General features: G+C 40.5%; 1 protein-coding gene across 1 annotated transcript in view; it reads left to right on the forward strand.

Moving 5' to 3' along the window:
• The window catches only part of LOC129247689 (uncharacterized), a 58,600-nt gene that overhangs the window by 26,468 nt on the left and 19,504 nt on the right, over positions 1-12,628 (forward strand). The window lies entirely within an intron of this gene.

A 12,628-nucleotide genomic window follows, 5' to 3' on the forward strand; every position in this document is an offset into this window, starting at 1 on the left:
TAATTCAAATGGCCATATCGAAAATGCCACATTGCCGCACTGCACTGTACTGTGCTAAAGCATACGTCACCATTACTTTCGATTACAAAAAGTTTGTTTTTCTTCACAGCCCTCAAAATTGGCTGGCCTTGCTGACTTACAACCGCGCACTTGTTGTTGAAGTTAACTGTACACCCATGTTCGACGGCTCGACTAACCGGCACGAAATTCCCCTTAATTTGCGGTAGATGCAAAACATTCTGTAATTTGAGTTCACAGAATTCAGTTCGAAAAATAACGTCGCCTCTGCCTACTGCACGCATAACATTATTATCAGCCAACGCCACATTCTCTTCTGGGAAAACATAATTCGTCAAAAGACTACGCGCGCAACTCATGTGCGCTGTCGCCCCGCTGTCTAGACACCAACCAGTGATGGTAAATGATTTTTTGAAAAATCCCTACACAGCCCAAAAAAATTCCCTACTTTTCCCTACGCTTCAAAAAATTTTCCCTAAAAAATTCCCCACATATTTTTCTCATGTGTTTACACTATAATGAGGCACTTGAATTATTTGCTTAAGTTTTGGGCTTGGTGCTGTTTTCACAGTTTATAAGACACTTTAACACGTTCCCTGTCCCAATACAAAACTGCAAAATTGACCGACAAGTCCAACAGGGTTTTTTGAATAATTTGTTTTTTTGTAGTCGAGTATCCTATAGCTTTAGTAATAATAATAATTAAAAAAAAACGGATGTAGAGTATTTCTACCTGAAATACATATGGTCCATGAGCGTAGAGGGACATTTTTGCTTCTGCACGTTCATGAAACACATGTGGTTCATATACCCCCTGACGCACATATGGCTCAGGAACGTATCAGTGCTTATCAGGCGCACGTTTACTGAACCATATATGGCTCAGCGGACAGGGAACGTGTTAATAAGAAATTTTATTTCAAAAATATATATAAATACATATATTTATTATATTATAAACACATATATGAAGAAAAATTCAGCAAAAAGGCTAAAAATTACACTTTTTCATTACATTCAGTTCTGTTTAAAACAAGACAGAGTTTCTATTTTACTTTTAAGATTGTGATAAAGTGGTCCACCACTTGCAGCGCGACATTATGCTCAGCCGAAGAACATGCTAAATCTTATTTCGAAGTTTCTGGAACCATTTGGTTTACTCGGCTTTTTCTTAAAAAAAAAATGTTTATTTTAGGTGTCTTTTTTATTGCCTTCATATTTTTTTGGTACGGTTTGCTTCAGCGTGCTTCTGTAAATCAGAATTGCCGCAGTTCAAAACTTTGTCGCACTCAGCGCATTTGCATTTGAATGGATCGTTAGCCACAGCTTTCAACCAGCCACTAAAATTGTCGTCGTCAAGCCACTTGTTATTGAACTTTTGTTTCCGATACTTGAATTTTTCTCCTGGTGCTCCTCCGAAGAGTCAGTCGAAGAGGAGGAGCTCATTTCTGTAAAATATATAAATTTTAAAAAAAGCTAAAAATAAAAAAAATAAAAAATAAAAATAAAAAAAGCTAAAACTATTATAAAATAATTGCAAACTTAATTCAAAAGCCAAAAGCATCAGGTAACGCGGGACAACTAACAATTTTCGCGCCAAGAAAAAATCGCGTTAGCGTTAACGCTAAGCTTTAAAAGTATGCTTACTTACTTACTTACTTAGGTGGCCATAACAACCCGTTACCGAGTTACGGCCGACCTCACTAGCTCTCTCCAGGCGCCTCTGCTCCGCGCGCGCCTTCTCCAATTCTGTATACCAAGCGAGCATAGGGTTTCCTCCACTTGGTCTTTCCACCGGAGCAATGGTCTTCCTCTTCGTCGGCTCCCTTGGACTTCGCCCTCGAACACCTTCTTTGCTGGAGCTTCTTCATCCATACGCACGACATGCCCTAGCCAACGCAGGCGTTGGATGGCGATGCGTTGAACTACGTCAATGTCGGCGTAGAGCTCATACAGCTCGTGGTTCATTCTTGAACGGTAGTCTTCACCAACGCGCACAGGACCGAAGATCTTACGAAGAACTTTTCTCTCGAACACCCCAAGAGCGGCTGCATCGCTTTGTGACACTACCCATGCCTCTGCGCCATAAAGCAACACGGGTATGATGAGCTTCTTGTAAAGTGTCAGTTTGGTCATGCGAGAGAGGGCTCGACTACTCAATTGCTTACTTAGCCCATAGTAACACCTATTAGCAAGAGTGATTCTCCGTTTGATCTCCAGGCTGATATCGTTGTTGCTGTTAACGGCGGTGCCAAATAAACAAACTCTGGCACAACTTCGAAAGTATAGTTGTCCGCAATGACGTGCGTTCCTACACGCCGTGTGTTCCGCGTTGTAGACAACATATACTTCGTTTTACCCTCGTTCACTGCCAGACCCACTCGTGATGATTCCTTCTCGATAGCAGAAAACGCAGCCGTGACATCTCGCTTACAGCGGCCGATAATGTCAATGTCATCGGCGTACACAAGGAGCTGGACACATTTGTAAAAAATAGTGCCATTACGATGCACACCTGCTTTTCGGAGCACCCCTTCCATCACGAAGTTGAAGAGGTTGCATGACAGTTGATCGCCTTGTCTGAAACCTCGAACGGTACTGAATGGCTCGGAGAGGTTATTTCCTACCTTGACGGAGCTGGTTGTGTTGCTCAACGTCATTCTGCAAAGCCGTATGAGCTTCGCTGGTATACCGAACTCAGACATGGTGGCGTACAGGCAATCCCTTATCGGGCTATCGAACGCAGCTTTATAGTCGACAAAGAGATGATGGGTGTCGACTTGCTTTTCATGGGTCTTTTCCAGGATTTGGCGTGATGTGAAAATCTGGACGATGGTGGACTTACCACTTCTGATGCTGTACTAATAAGGCCCGATCAGTGTGTTGGCAAACGGCTTAAGTCTTCCACATAGAACGCTAGACAGGACCTTGTAGGAGATGGTTAGAAGACTGATGCCCCGGTAGTTGGTGCAGATCGTCGGGTCACCCTTCTTCAGTACAGGACAAAGGACACTGAGATTCCAATCGTCGGGCATGCTTTCTGCTAGCCATATTTTGCAGATGAGCTGATGCATGCTCCCTATCAGCACATCGCCGCCAGTCTTGAACAATTCAGCGGGCAAGCCGTCAGCGCCAACCGCTTTGTTATTCTTGAGCCGCTGAATGGCAACTCTGACTTCGGCATGACTAGCTGGTGGAACGTCCAAATTATCGTCGATTGGCGGTGTCGGGTCATCTTCTACTGGGTCGGAATTGTGTGCGTCATTAAAAGTATGCTGCCATAAGGAAAAAAATACTGGCATGAAATCTTACTGCGGCTTTTTATTTTAAATGAACTTTTTTAATTTTTCCCGCTATTTTAAAATTTTTTCTGTCCTTTTTGGAAATTCCCTACATTTACAGAATTTAAAAAAATCTGTCCTTCTCTTTCGACAAAAATCCCTACATGTAGGGAATTTTCCCTACATTTACCATCACTGACACCAACTCGAACCTTCTAACTTACTTACATCTGCCTCTGCTAAAACTGTAAATGATCGATGTTGTTGTTGTTGCGTTTTTGTTGATTCTTCATTGATTTTATTTGTGCACTGATTTCTATTATGAGCGCGCTGCCCGCACCTGTAGCATTCGACATCTTTCTTTTCCCCTCTCTTTTTCCGTAACGCCTTTGTATTTGCATGGAATGCCTGTTGCTCGCTGCAATTTACCGCCTTGGATTCGGTGCCCCTGCGCTCACCTTCTTCCAATAATTTTATTTTTAATACTTCGGCCAAAGCGGCCATTTTTAAAAAATGGTCAGTTGTCTCATTTCCATATAAGGTAGTAGTCCGGTGTAACGACCGAAATTTCGACGTTTTTTCATGAATCTTTTTTAAAAAGAAAATAAGATGCGATCGTTTTAAAGTTTTTACATGTTTTTATTGGTGTTTTGAAGTATATACAATAAAAAAAATTTTTATATTAATTTTATATTAATTTATTTAAAATTTTTGACGTCAAAGTGGAGTCCTTAAAAAAAAGATGAGTTGGTTCGGGGAAACACACAGCCTTCCAAAGTCATCTGAAATAAAAATTCAAAGAGATTATTGTTCTGTAGACTCTATTTTAGGTCCCGAACCTAAAATATACATATAAATAAAAAAACAAAAACAAAATGGCGGACTTGTGAAAAAAGTTTTCAAAATGTAATTTGTTTTCTTCATAAATTGTTTAAATTAAATAGTTTATTATTAAAAAATTAAATGTTTTAAGGGTCGGGGTCTAGATATGTGTGTCTAGAATAACGGGTTAAATTTTTAGCCAAATCGGTTTTGAGTCAGTGATTCCCGAAATTTCGAAAACATGGTTTTGAGAAAAACGCGTTTAAAGTTTCAGAGCAGCTGCTGCTGGCGTGTCACACGCTTTCATACACACGCTCTCTTATTTTAGCTATAACTTTAAGAATAAAAAATAATTTCTGTCTGAAATTTTTATAGTATATTTTTAAGATGTTTTTCTTCCGAAAAATGTAAAAAAAAAATCGATTTTTTGAACCCATCACACCGGGCTACTACCATAAAACCCAATCGAGATGATTGCCAATGCAGGTAGTTAAGCCGTGACTTGGATTGTCTAGCAAATTTTTAAGGAGTTCAAGTACTGACTAATGCCTTATGTGCAACTCCACTGCACGCTAAAGCTCATACTTTACCATCTTTACTTCAAAATGTGGCCTAAAGGATTGCATACATAGGCTAAGAATATGGAGACTTATTCTCCCGCAAAATGGAGTTTAAGAAAGCGGAATGAACTCAAGAAAATATGTGCGATGGTTTTAGATTTGAATATGTTTTGGGAAAATCCTAAAAATAGGAATGTGGTCTCTTCACAATTGAGTTTACAGGTACTACTAAATTGACTCGGATCTCGGAAATGGCAAGCACTCATCCTGTATTAGTTCCGAAATTGCACCCGAGTTAATTCCGAACTTATCCTGCATTGATACCAAACTAGTATCGAATTGATCCTGAACTAGTCCCAAAAGGACTAGTCTAGAATTCTCCTGGCTTGATTCCGAATCAACTTGATCTAGATCCCAATTGAACTTGAACTAGATCCCAGTACACAGTTATATACTTACGAGTAGGTGTGTGTGTACATAAAAGCTTTTTCTAGGATGAAGTGCTGATCGACTGTAGAGACAATTGTGGAGGTAATAGGTATGTAAATGGTTCCTAGGTGGAAATTGGAAAGTGATGCTAATAACACAGCCACTCATCTCCAAATGGCAACCTTCACCCACAGTCCTAGACAGAATTCAGAACGTTTGACCAAGATCAGACCGTTGGGCGGCTCTCAGCGAATGTGAAGGAATCAGCTGATTGGCTAACGTCAGCGGGGTCATAACAGCGGTTTGTTTACAAAAAAAGCCTGACATTGGTTGGCTGGTTTAAGTGGTGATTCTTCCAGAATCCAACTAGCGCTTCCGCACCATTTTTTTGCCACATCCTCGTTACCAACTTGTTTACCAGTTATTTTCAGCATGACTATATCCAGTCTGTGCGGTTCAGGAACCTTATCAGGTTGTTGACAACTAAGCCAGACGCTGTTCCAGACTCTCGAACAGCGGTTTACCCAGGGTTAACATTCTGTCCTTCCATAGAGCAGGGCATTCGCAGAGGAAATGGAATATTGTTTCTTTTTTCTTCGGTTGTATACAACTGTGACAGTATGTGTTGTGAGGGATGCCCATTTTGGCTGCTTGTTCTCCCACAGACCAAAAGCCAGTTATGTCTGCCGTTAGTCTCCAAGCGTCCCGTCGTTTCATGTTTAACAATATTGACATTGTGTTGGTGATATACGAAAAATCAACACACTCCCCGCTCATGTTGTTTCGTTGCCGCTTGAACAACGACTGATTGGACGAAAAAGTTGCTTGCACAATTTTTTTCCCCACCATAGCAGATTGCGCAAGTCTGGTAATCTATCATCCTTCGGTTTTAGATCCTCTCCCCACCGAGTCTCTGTCGAAGGTGGTATAACCTTTTCATCAACGCGGAAGAAATTCCTACGCCTTGCTTGCCTGGTTGCAAAGCCGACAGTCCCAGATCCAGAATCAGATGCAGAAGACTAATTTCCTACTCATCTTAAACTTATGGATTACTGAAACCGAAACAAATAAAGATATTAATAATTCTGATAAGCTGAGGAGGTAATAAAAGATTTTTTATGAGGAGCTTTTTCATGGCAGAAACACACTCGGAGGTTTGCCATTGCCTGCCGAGGGGCGACCGCTATTAGAAAAATGTTTTTATTAATTTTGCTTTCACCGAGATTCGAACCAACGTTCTCTCTGTGAATTCCGAATGGTAACCATTTGTGGAACAACATCAAGACGCACACCACAAATAGGAGGAGGAGCTCGGCCAAACACCTAACTGAAGTGTACGCGCCAATTATTTATTTATTTTTTTTTAATAAAAGATTTTATTTCTTGAACACTGAAGCTTTGCATGGCCAAGGCATTTTTTGAGCTTGACAGCTCAGGAGCGCTCTTGCAGCCATAAAACAAAGTCTGCTAAGCATTCTGACTACCAGGTTGAGCTCGTAGGTGAGCCCTTATGGTCAAGTTAACTATTAGTTCAGTAAAATAATTGCCATTTATTAAAACGTACTAAGTAACAGGATGCAAACAGTGCAAGCCTTCAATAAATTATTTCTTAAGCCGGTTGGAAATTGCCGACACGTGAATGAAATAATAAGTAAAAATCGCAAATCGCATAAATAAATGGATGCAGTAAGCAAAGGAAGCAGTTGAAATTAAACCACTTTTTGTTTTTCGTCTCTAATATTGACTAGATTATGCATCTTAAATGCATAAAGTGAAGTAGGTTAGTGCACGACTTGTACGAGAAACAAACCAAATTATAAAACCACATATTTTCCAATTAAGTTCTGTCTACTCATTGACTATTTATAGAATTCTGAATATTAAATCTCTGACACATAGCAAAAAATTGCAATCTACCTGCATGCATAAAGTAATGTGTATGCCATCAATTTATAATATACATATATGTATGTTTGTATAAGTAATTATGTACGATTAAGTGCAATTCTCAAACATTCCCTTAAATTAATTCATTAATCGACGTTCACTTTCATTTACATATCGTCTGTGGCCGCATTGCTTTCGATTGACTGATTTACTGAGTTGCCAATTATTCAGTGTTTGTTATAATTTTCAAGCTATTAAATATGTAGATAAATGTTTGTATAGGCGGTATGTACGTGGGGAGATCAAAGCTTGTGGAATGATGGGGTTGAAGAAGTGAAGGGAGGTTGTTTTTACTTAGAAGTACTTGGCAACTGATATACAGCAATAAATTCGAATAGAATACCAAGATAAATAAATAACTCGATAAGCAAACGAGGGGGGGAATTTTGTGAGGTATGGTACACTAGACAGGGCTACTTTACTGGGGCGGCAGCTCTTGGCCGGGAAAACCCCGAGTCATTCGCCGGTAACGTGGAACCGGCTGGCGGCTGCCGGCTGTCGAGGAAATTTTGTTTTATGTCGTGGTTAAGCTCCTCACTAGGCGCTAATACCAATGCCTATAGCCACTTGTAAATTACTTATAGACAGGGAAACCAACAAAAAGGTAAAGTACAAGCTGGCAAAACCTCACAACATGCGAACTAAGCAGACAGACATGGCCGAACTGGAACAGCGGTCGATCGAAGATCTTGCTAAGATTTAACAGAGAAGCTATAAGAAAAATTATAGGTGTATTAACTGGTCATTGTTTAAGAGGCAGCCACGCTAGAAGGTTAGGACTCCCATACTTCGATTTCTCTAGAAACTGTCTTAATACAGAAGAAGAGGAAACAGTCAGACACCTTTTATGTGATTGTGAAAGCCTAGCTATGTGAAGGCTGCGCACTAGGCCGGGTCGATTTGTGGGGAGGCAAAAAAATCGCTCCTTGCTCTGCAAAAATCGTATTCTAGGGATCAAAATAAGAAACTTTGCCGAAGGAACCATACCTCTAAAACGAATTCTGATGTCCCCCAATTTGGGTCGAACTTTTTAGTTTCTTTTCTCATGTAAAGGCCAAAAATGGTGATATTTTGAAATGATTGTATGGGGAACCCCCTAGGGGAGTTCCAGGGGGTGTGCCACTGGCATCGGTGGATCGGCCGTCCAAAGTTAGTGGGGGTCGGTCATACATTTGGACTCGAGTGGAGCACTCTAAATGGGTCAAAGTGGGATTTTTCGTTCGACCCAAATTGGAGGACATCAGAATTCGTTTTAGAGGTATGGTTCCTTCGGCAAAGTTTCTTATTTTGATCCCCAGAATACGATTTTCGGAGAGCAAGGAGCGGTTTTTAAATCGACCCGCCCTACTGCCCACTCTTGATACAGCATTTTTAACTGATGTAGCGGACATAGATTATCTAAAACTAACGAAGCTTTGCTCGCTTATTAAAGTTACCGGATGGTTTGAAAAGGAACACGTAGGGTAAGGATAAGCTCCAGTGGTATCACAATGGACCTGCGAATGGTCTAAATGTGTCTTTATGACAACCACTCTACCTACCTACCCACCTAAGCTCCTCACTAAGCAAGGAAACGCACCACCTGTAATCATTATTAAAAATGGCATATCCTACTTCAGCAAGGTAGCGAGCAAATTGCAAAGGAACAGCACTCAGGTTGGCTGCCTGAGACCATGTCCTCAGATATTACAGAAAATCTGGGATAGTCAAAAGATAACAAAACTTGTTCTGGAAGATGTATCATCATCAACATTGTTAGCTCACATTTGTCTCCAGTTCGATTTATTCCTCACTTGAGCTCTGCACCAACGTACGAGGGGTGCCCTTTATATGTCGGGATTTGGCAACCCTGGTGTTGCAATCTGGCAACTGACAGCTGTATCGCAAAGTTTGACATTTTTTGGTTTTTACGTACTCAGAACGTTTTGAAATACCAGCGCTATTTGTGTTGTTTACAGTAACTTAAAAGATTCATCTCGGTGCAAAAATGGAATTAAATCGTGAACATTTTCGTGCGATTATTTTTTACAACTTTCAACGTGGATTAACTCAGCAACATTGCATGGATGAACTTAATTCATTTTTTGGCAATGAAGCTCCATCAAGGACCAGTGTTTATCGATGGTATGGTGAATTCAATCGTGGTCGTAGTTCACTCCAAGACGAATTTCGTGAAGGTCGTCCAAAATCAGTTGTTGTTCCGAAAACCATTGATGCTGTGCGCGAATTGATATTGCAAGATCGTCATGTGACCTATAGTGAGATTGAGACAATCTTAGGCATTAGTGGGGCCAGCATACATTCAATATTGCATAAACATTTGACTGCCAAAAAAATTTGTTCGCGTTGGATCCCACACAATTTGTCAATCGCTCAAAAAAAAAGGCTCGTGTCGATTGGTCAAAGGAAATGCTCAAAAAATACGATCGCGGGGCTTCGAAACACGTCTATGACATCGTGACAGGTGATGAACCATGGATTTACGCGTATGAGCCCGAAAGTAAACAGCAGTCGACTGTATGGGTGTTTCAAGATGAACCAAATCCAACAAAAGTTTTTCGCGCACGAAGCACTTCCAAGCAAATGGTCGCCTGTTTTTTCGGAAAAACTGGACACGTCGCAACCGTACCACTAGAACAACGCAGAACAGTAAATTCTGAGTGGTATGCAACCATTTGTTTGCCAGTTGTCTTCCAAGAAATTAAGAAAACCAATCGCCAAAGACGGATCACTCTTCACCAGGACAATGCGAGCTCTCACACATCGGCTCAAGCAACTGCATTTTTGAGCACCCAAAACATCGAATTATTGGGCCATCCGCCGTATAGTTCTGACTTGGCACCGAATGACTTCTTTTTATTCCCGTACGTAAAAAACAAACTGAGAGGTCAACGTTTTTCGACACCTGAAGAAACGGTTGCGGCATTCAGAATGCATGTTTTGGATGTACCTCATTCAGAGTGGCAAAAGTGCTTCGACACTTGGTTCAAACGCATGCAAAAGTGTATAGATCTTCACGGAGAATATTTTGAAAAACAATAAAGCGATTTTCGATGATTAAAATTTGATTTTTTTCTATAATCCCGACATATAAAAGGCACCCCTCGTATACCAAATAGCGCAGCGTCCCGTTCTTCACCATGCAACCATCGGAGTTTTGATCTTCCTGTGCCTCTACCCAGTAGTATTTCCTTCGGAGAGTATGCTTCCTCTGCCCTTATTATTTGTTCAACCCATTGTGGACAGTTAAGCTTTATTGTCGTGACAATATTCGGGTGTTTATATAGTCTTTGAAGGTCGTGATTGAATCGTATTCTCCAAATTCTGTTTTCGCAAACAGCACCAAATATTTGTTGTAGCATTTTTCGCTCAAAAACGTTTATCGTTTTTTAGTCATCGGCCTTGTTTAGTGTCCCAGTTTCACTAACGTATGAAATTACTGGTACGATAAGAGTACGATAAATTATTATTTGCGCTGGTCTTCCAAGAATGCGTCGAATGTGCAAAGGGGCATCGGTTTGCGGTAAGTATTCTTGAATCATTTTCAGTCGTTATGTTTTTTTATGGCCAATTTTGACACCAATTTGGAATTTATGAACAATTTTGAAAATTTAGGGACCAATTTTACGACTTTGGCCTATGCTCTGCACTGATTGTCCCTGTGGTGATAACACCAGTGCCTTCGTCTTGTCTGTATTAAGTGATAATCTCATATTCTCGCCGCTCTATTCATTTTTCTATCGAAATTTCTGGAAGATGGACGTTTGAAAAATAGAAAAATGATTTGAGTAGTATTAACAACCATTGTAAAAATGCTCCTGATCATCTTGGCATGTCTAAGGTCAGCGCAAGGGGAGTGCCAAGACTACTCACATCAGATCGCATCGAGTACTCAGACAAGTTTTTGAATTAATTTAATGTGAACAGGGATAATTTTATGAACCGGAATCTTACTGCAGACAAAACTTGATTGCATCTACCGCTGTTATTAGATTATAAGACCTAATTTGCTGAATATCATTGTATTAAGATAGATTGCAAATAAAATATTTACACAAAAAAAAAAAAAATTTCATGAGTTTGAGTCGAAGCAAAAAACAACGCAGAGGCACAAAATAGCTGCAACACAGAGTTTAAGATCTCATCTCTCAGATGCAAAGTAGATGCGACAGTTTCTTGGTGTTCGAGAGGCAACTTAATGAACGATTATACAGAATATAACAAAACTACTCTAAAATTCGTTATGAGAAGACTTCCTAGCGAAACTAGACGCTACATCAAAGTTATACGCGCAAGAATCTTTTGACAGGCGTGCCAAAGCCCAACTAAAAGAAGTTATCAACGGCTGGGAAGATACGTAATAAATACGACACTGGTTGAAAGTTTGGGAGAGATACAGTCAAAACTATGTAACCTTCCTTTCAGAAAAACATCAAGTATGCTCCTAAGCCTGGATAAAGAGGACTTACGAACTCGCACTGGATACTATAAGGAGCCTTGTAGTGTTTCTAGCATTTCAGGAAACGAATACGCATAGAATCAAACGTCTGTTGTTTTTGCGGGCTGGGCGCTGAAACATCAGAGCACATCTTCTACAAATGTGCAGATCTTGCAAGGCAAAGGCTCACTCATCTAGTTGGAATGATTCTTAATTCATTAGTCAAAATGAAATGAAAAGCTTGACGAAATTCAAGCGCTTGACAACAAATCAAAGATAACCCAAGGCTACATCTAATTTTCACATACCAGAATCCACGTGCGGGCTCACCAAAGCCTAAATAAAGGAAGTTATCATTGGCAGGGAAGATACGGATGAAACGTCCAGGGTAGAGGTAGGCGAAATAAGTTATCCTTCCTTCCAGTAAAAAACGAAGTCACTCATCTAAGTACAGTGTCTCTAATTCCATTAGTGATGTGGAACGAAAAGTTTGAGGAAATTCAGGTGTCAAACGATGGATAACCCCAGGCTGCCCAATACCACGATCCATCCTACAGGCGCCGGTGTATGAATAGTAAGCCCAGGCTTCAACATAAAAGCCACAAACGCTTGGTGAAAGATAGTCCCAGTCCGCCCCAATACCACGTTCCATCAAGGAGCCGTCGGTGTATGAATGGTAAACTCAGATTTCAACGTAAAAACCGCAAATTCTGGGATGAATTATATTATATTTCAGGCAGTACGCAATCTGTGTCCTGTCTAATGGTGGCGGTCAAAAGAGAGTGGAACTTTCCGTACTCCACCTTCCTTTCCTACCATAAACCCAGTTCGTAAACTCTTACAGCAGGCGCAGGTGCGACTTGTATTGCATGAAGTTGAATAGGAAGGATTTGCTATTCAATTCGCACAGAACACAGAGAATATTGAACTAGAAATCTCCATTTAGAAGCTCGCAATAAAGCACCTTAAAATGGTAGAATAAGATTTTTCTAATAGGCAATGGCAATCCTCCGAGTATAAACCATTTGCCGTTCGGAGTCGGCTTAAAACTGTAGGCCTCTCAATTTGCGGACCGACATCAAGACGCACGCCACAAATAGGAGGAGGAGCTCTGCCAAACACTATTTTTAATT

This window comes from Anastrepha obliqua, chromosome 5 (genome assembly GCF_027943255.1).
Source record: "Anastrepha obliqua isolate idAnaObli1 chromosome 5, idAnaObli1_1.0, whole genome shotgun sequence".
Taxonomy (NCBI): Eukaryota; Metazoa; Arthropoda; class Insecta; order Diptera; family Tephritidae; genus Anastrepha; species Anastrepha obliqua.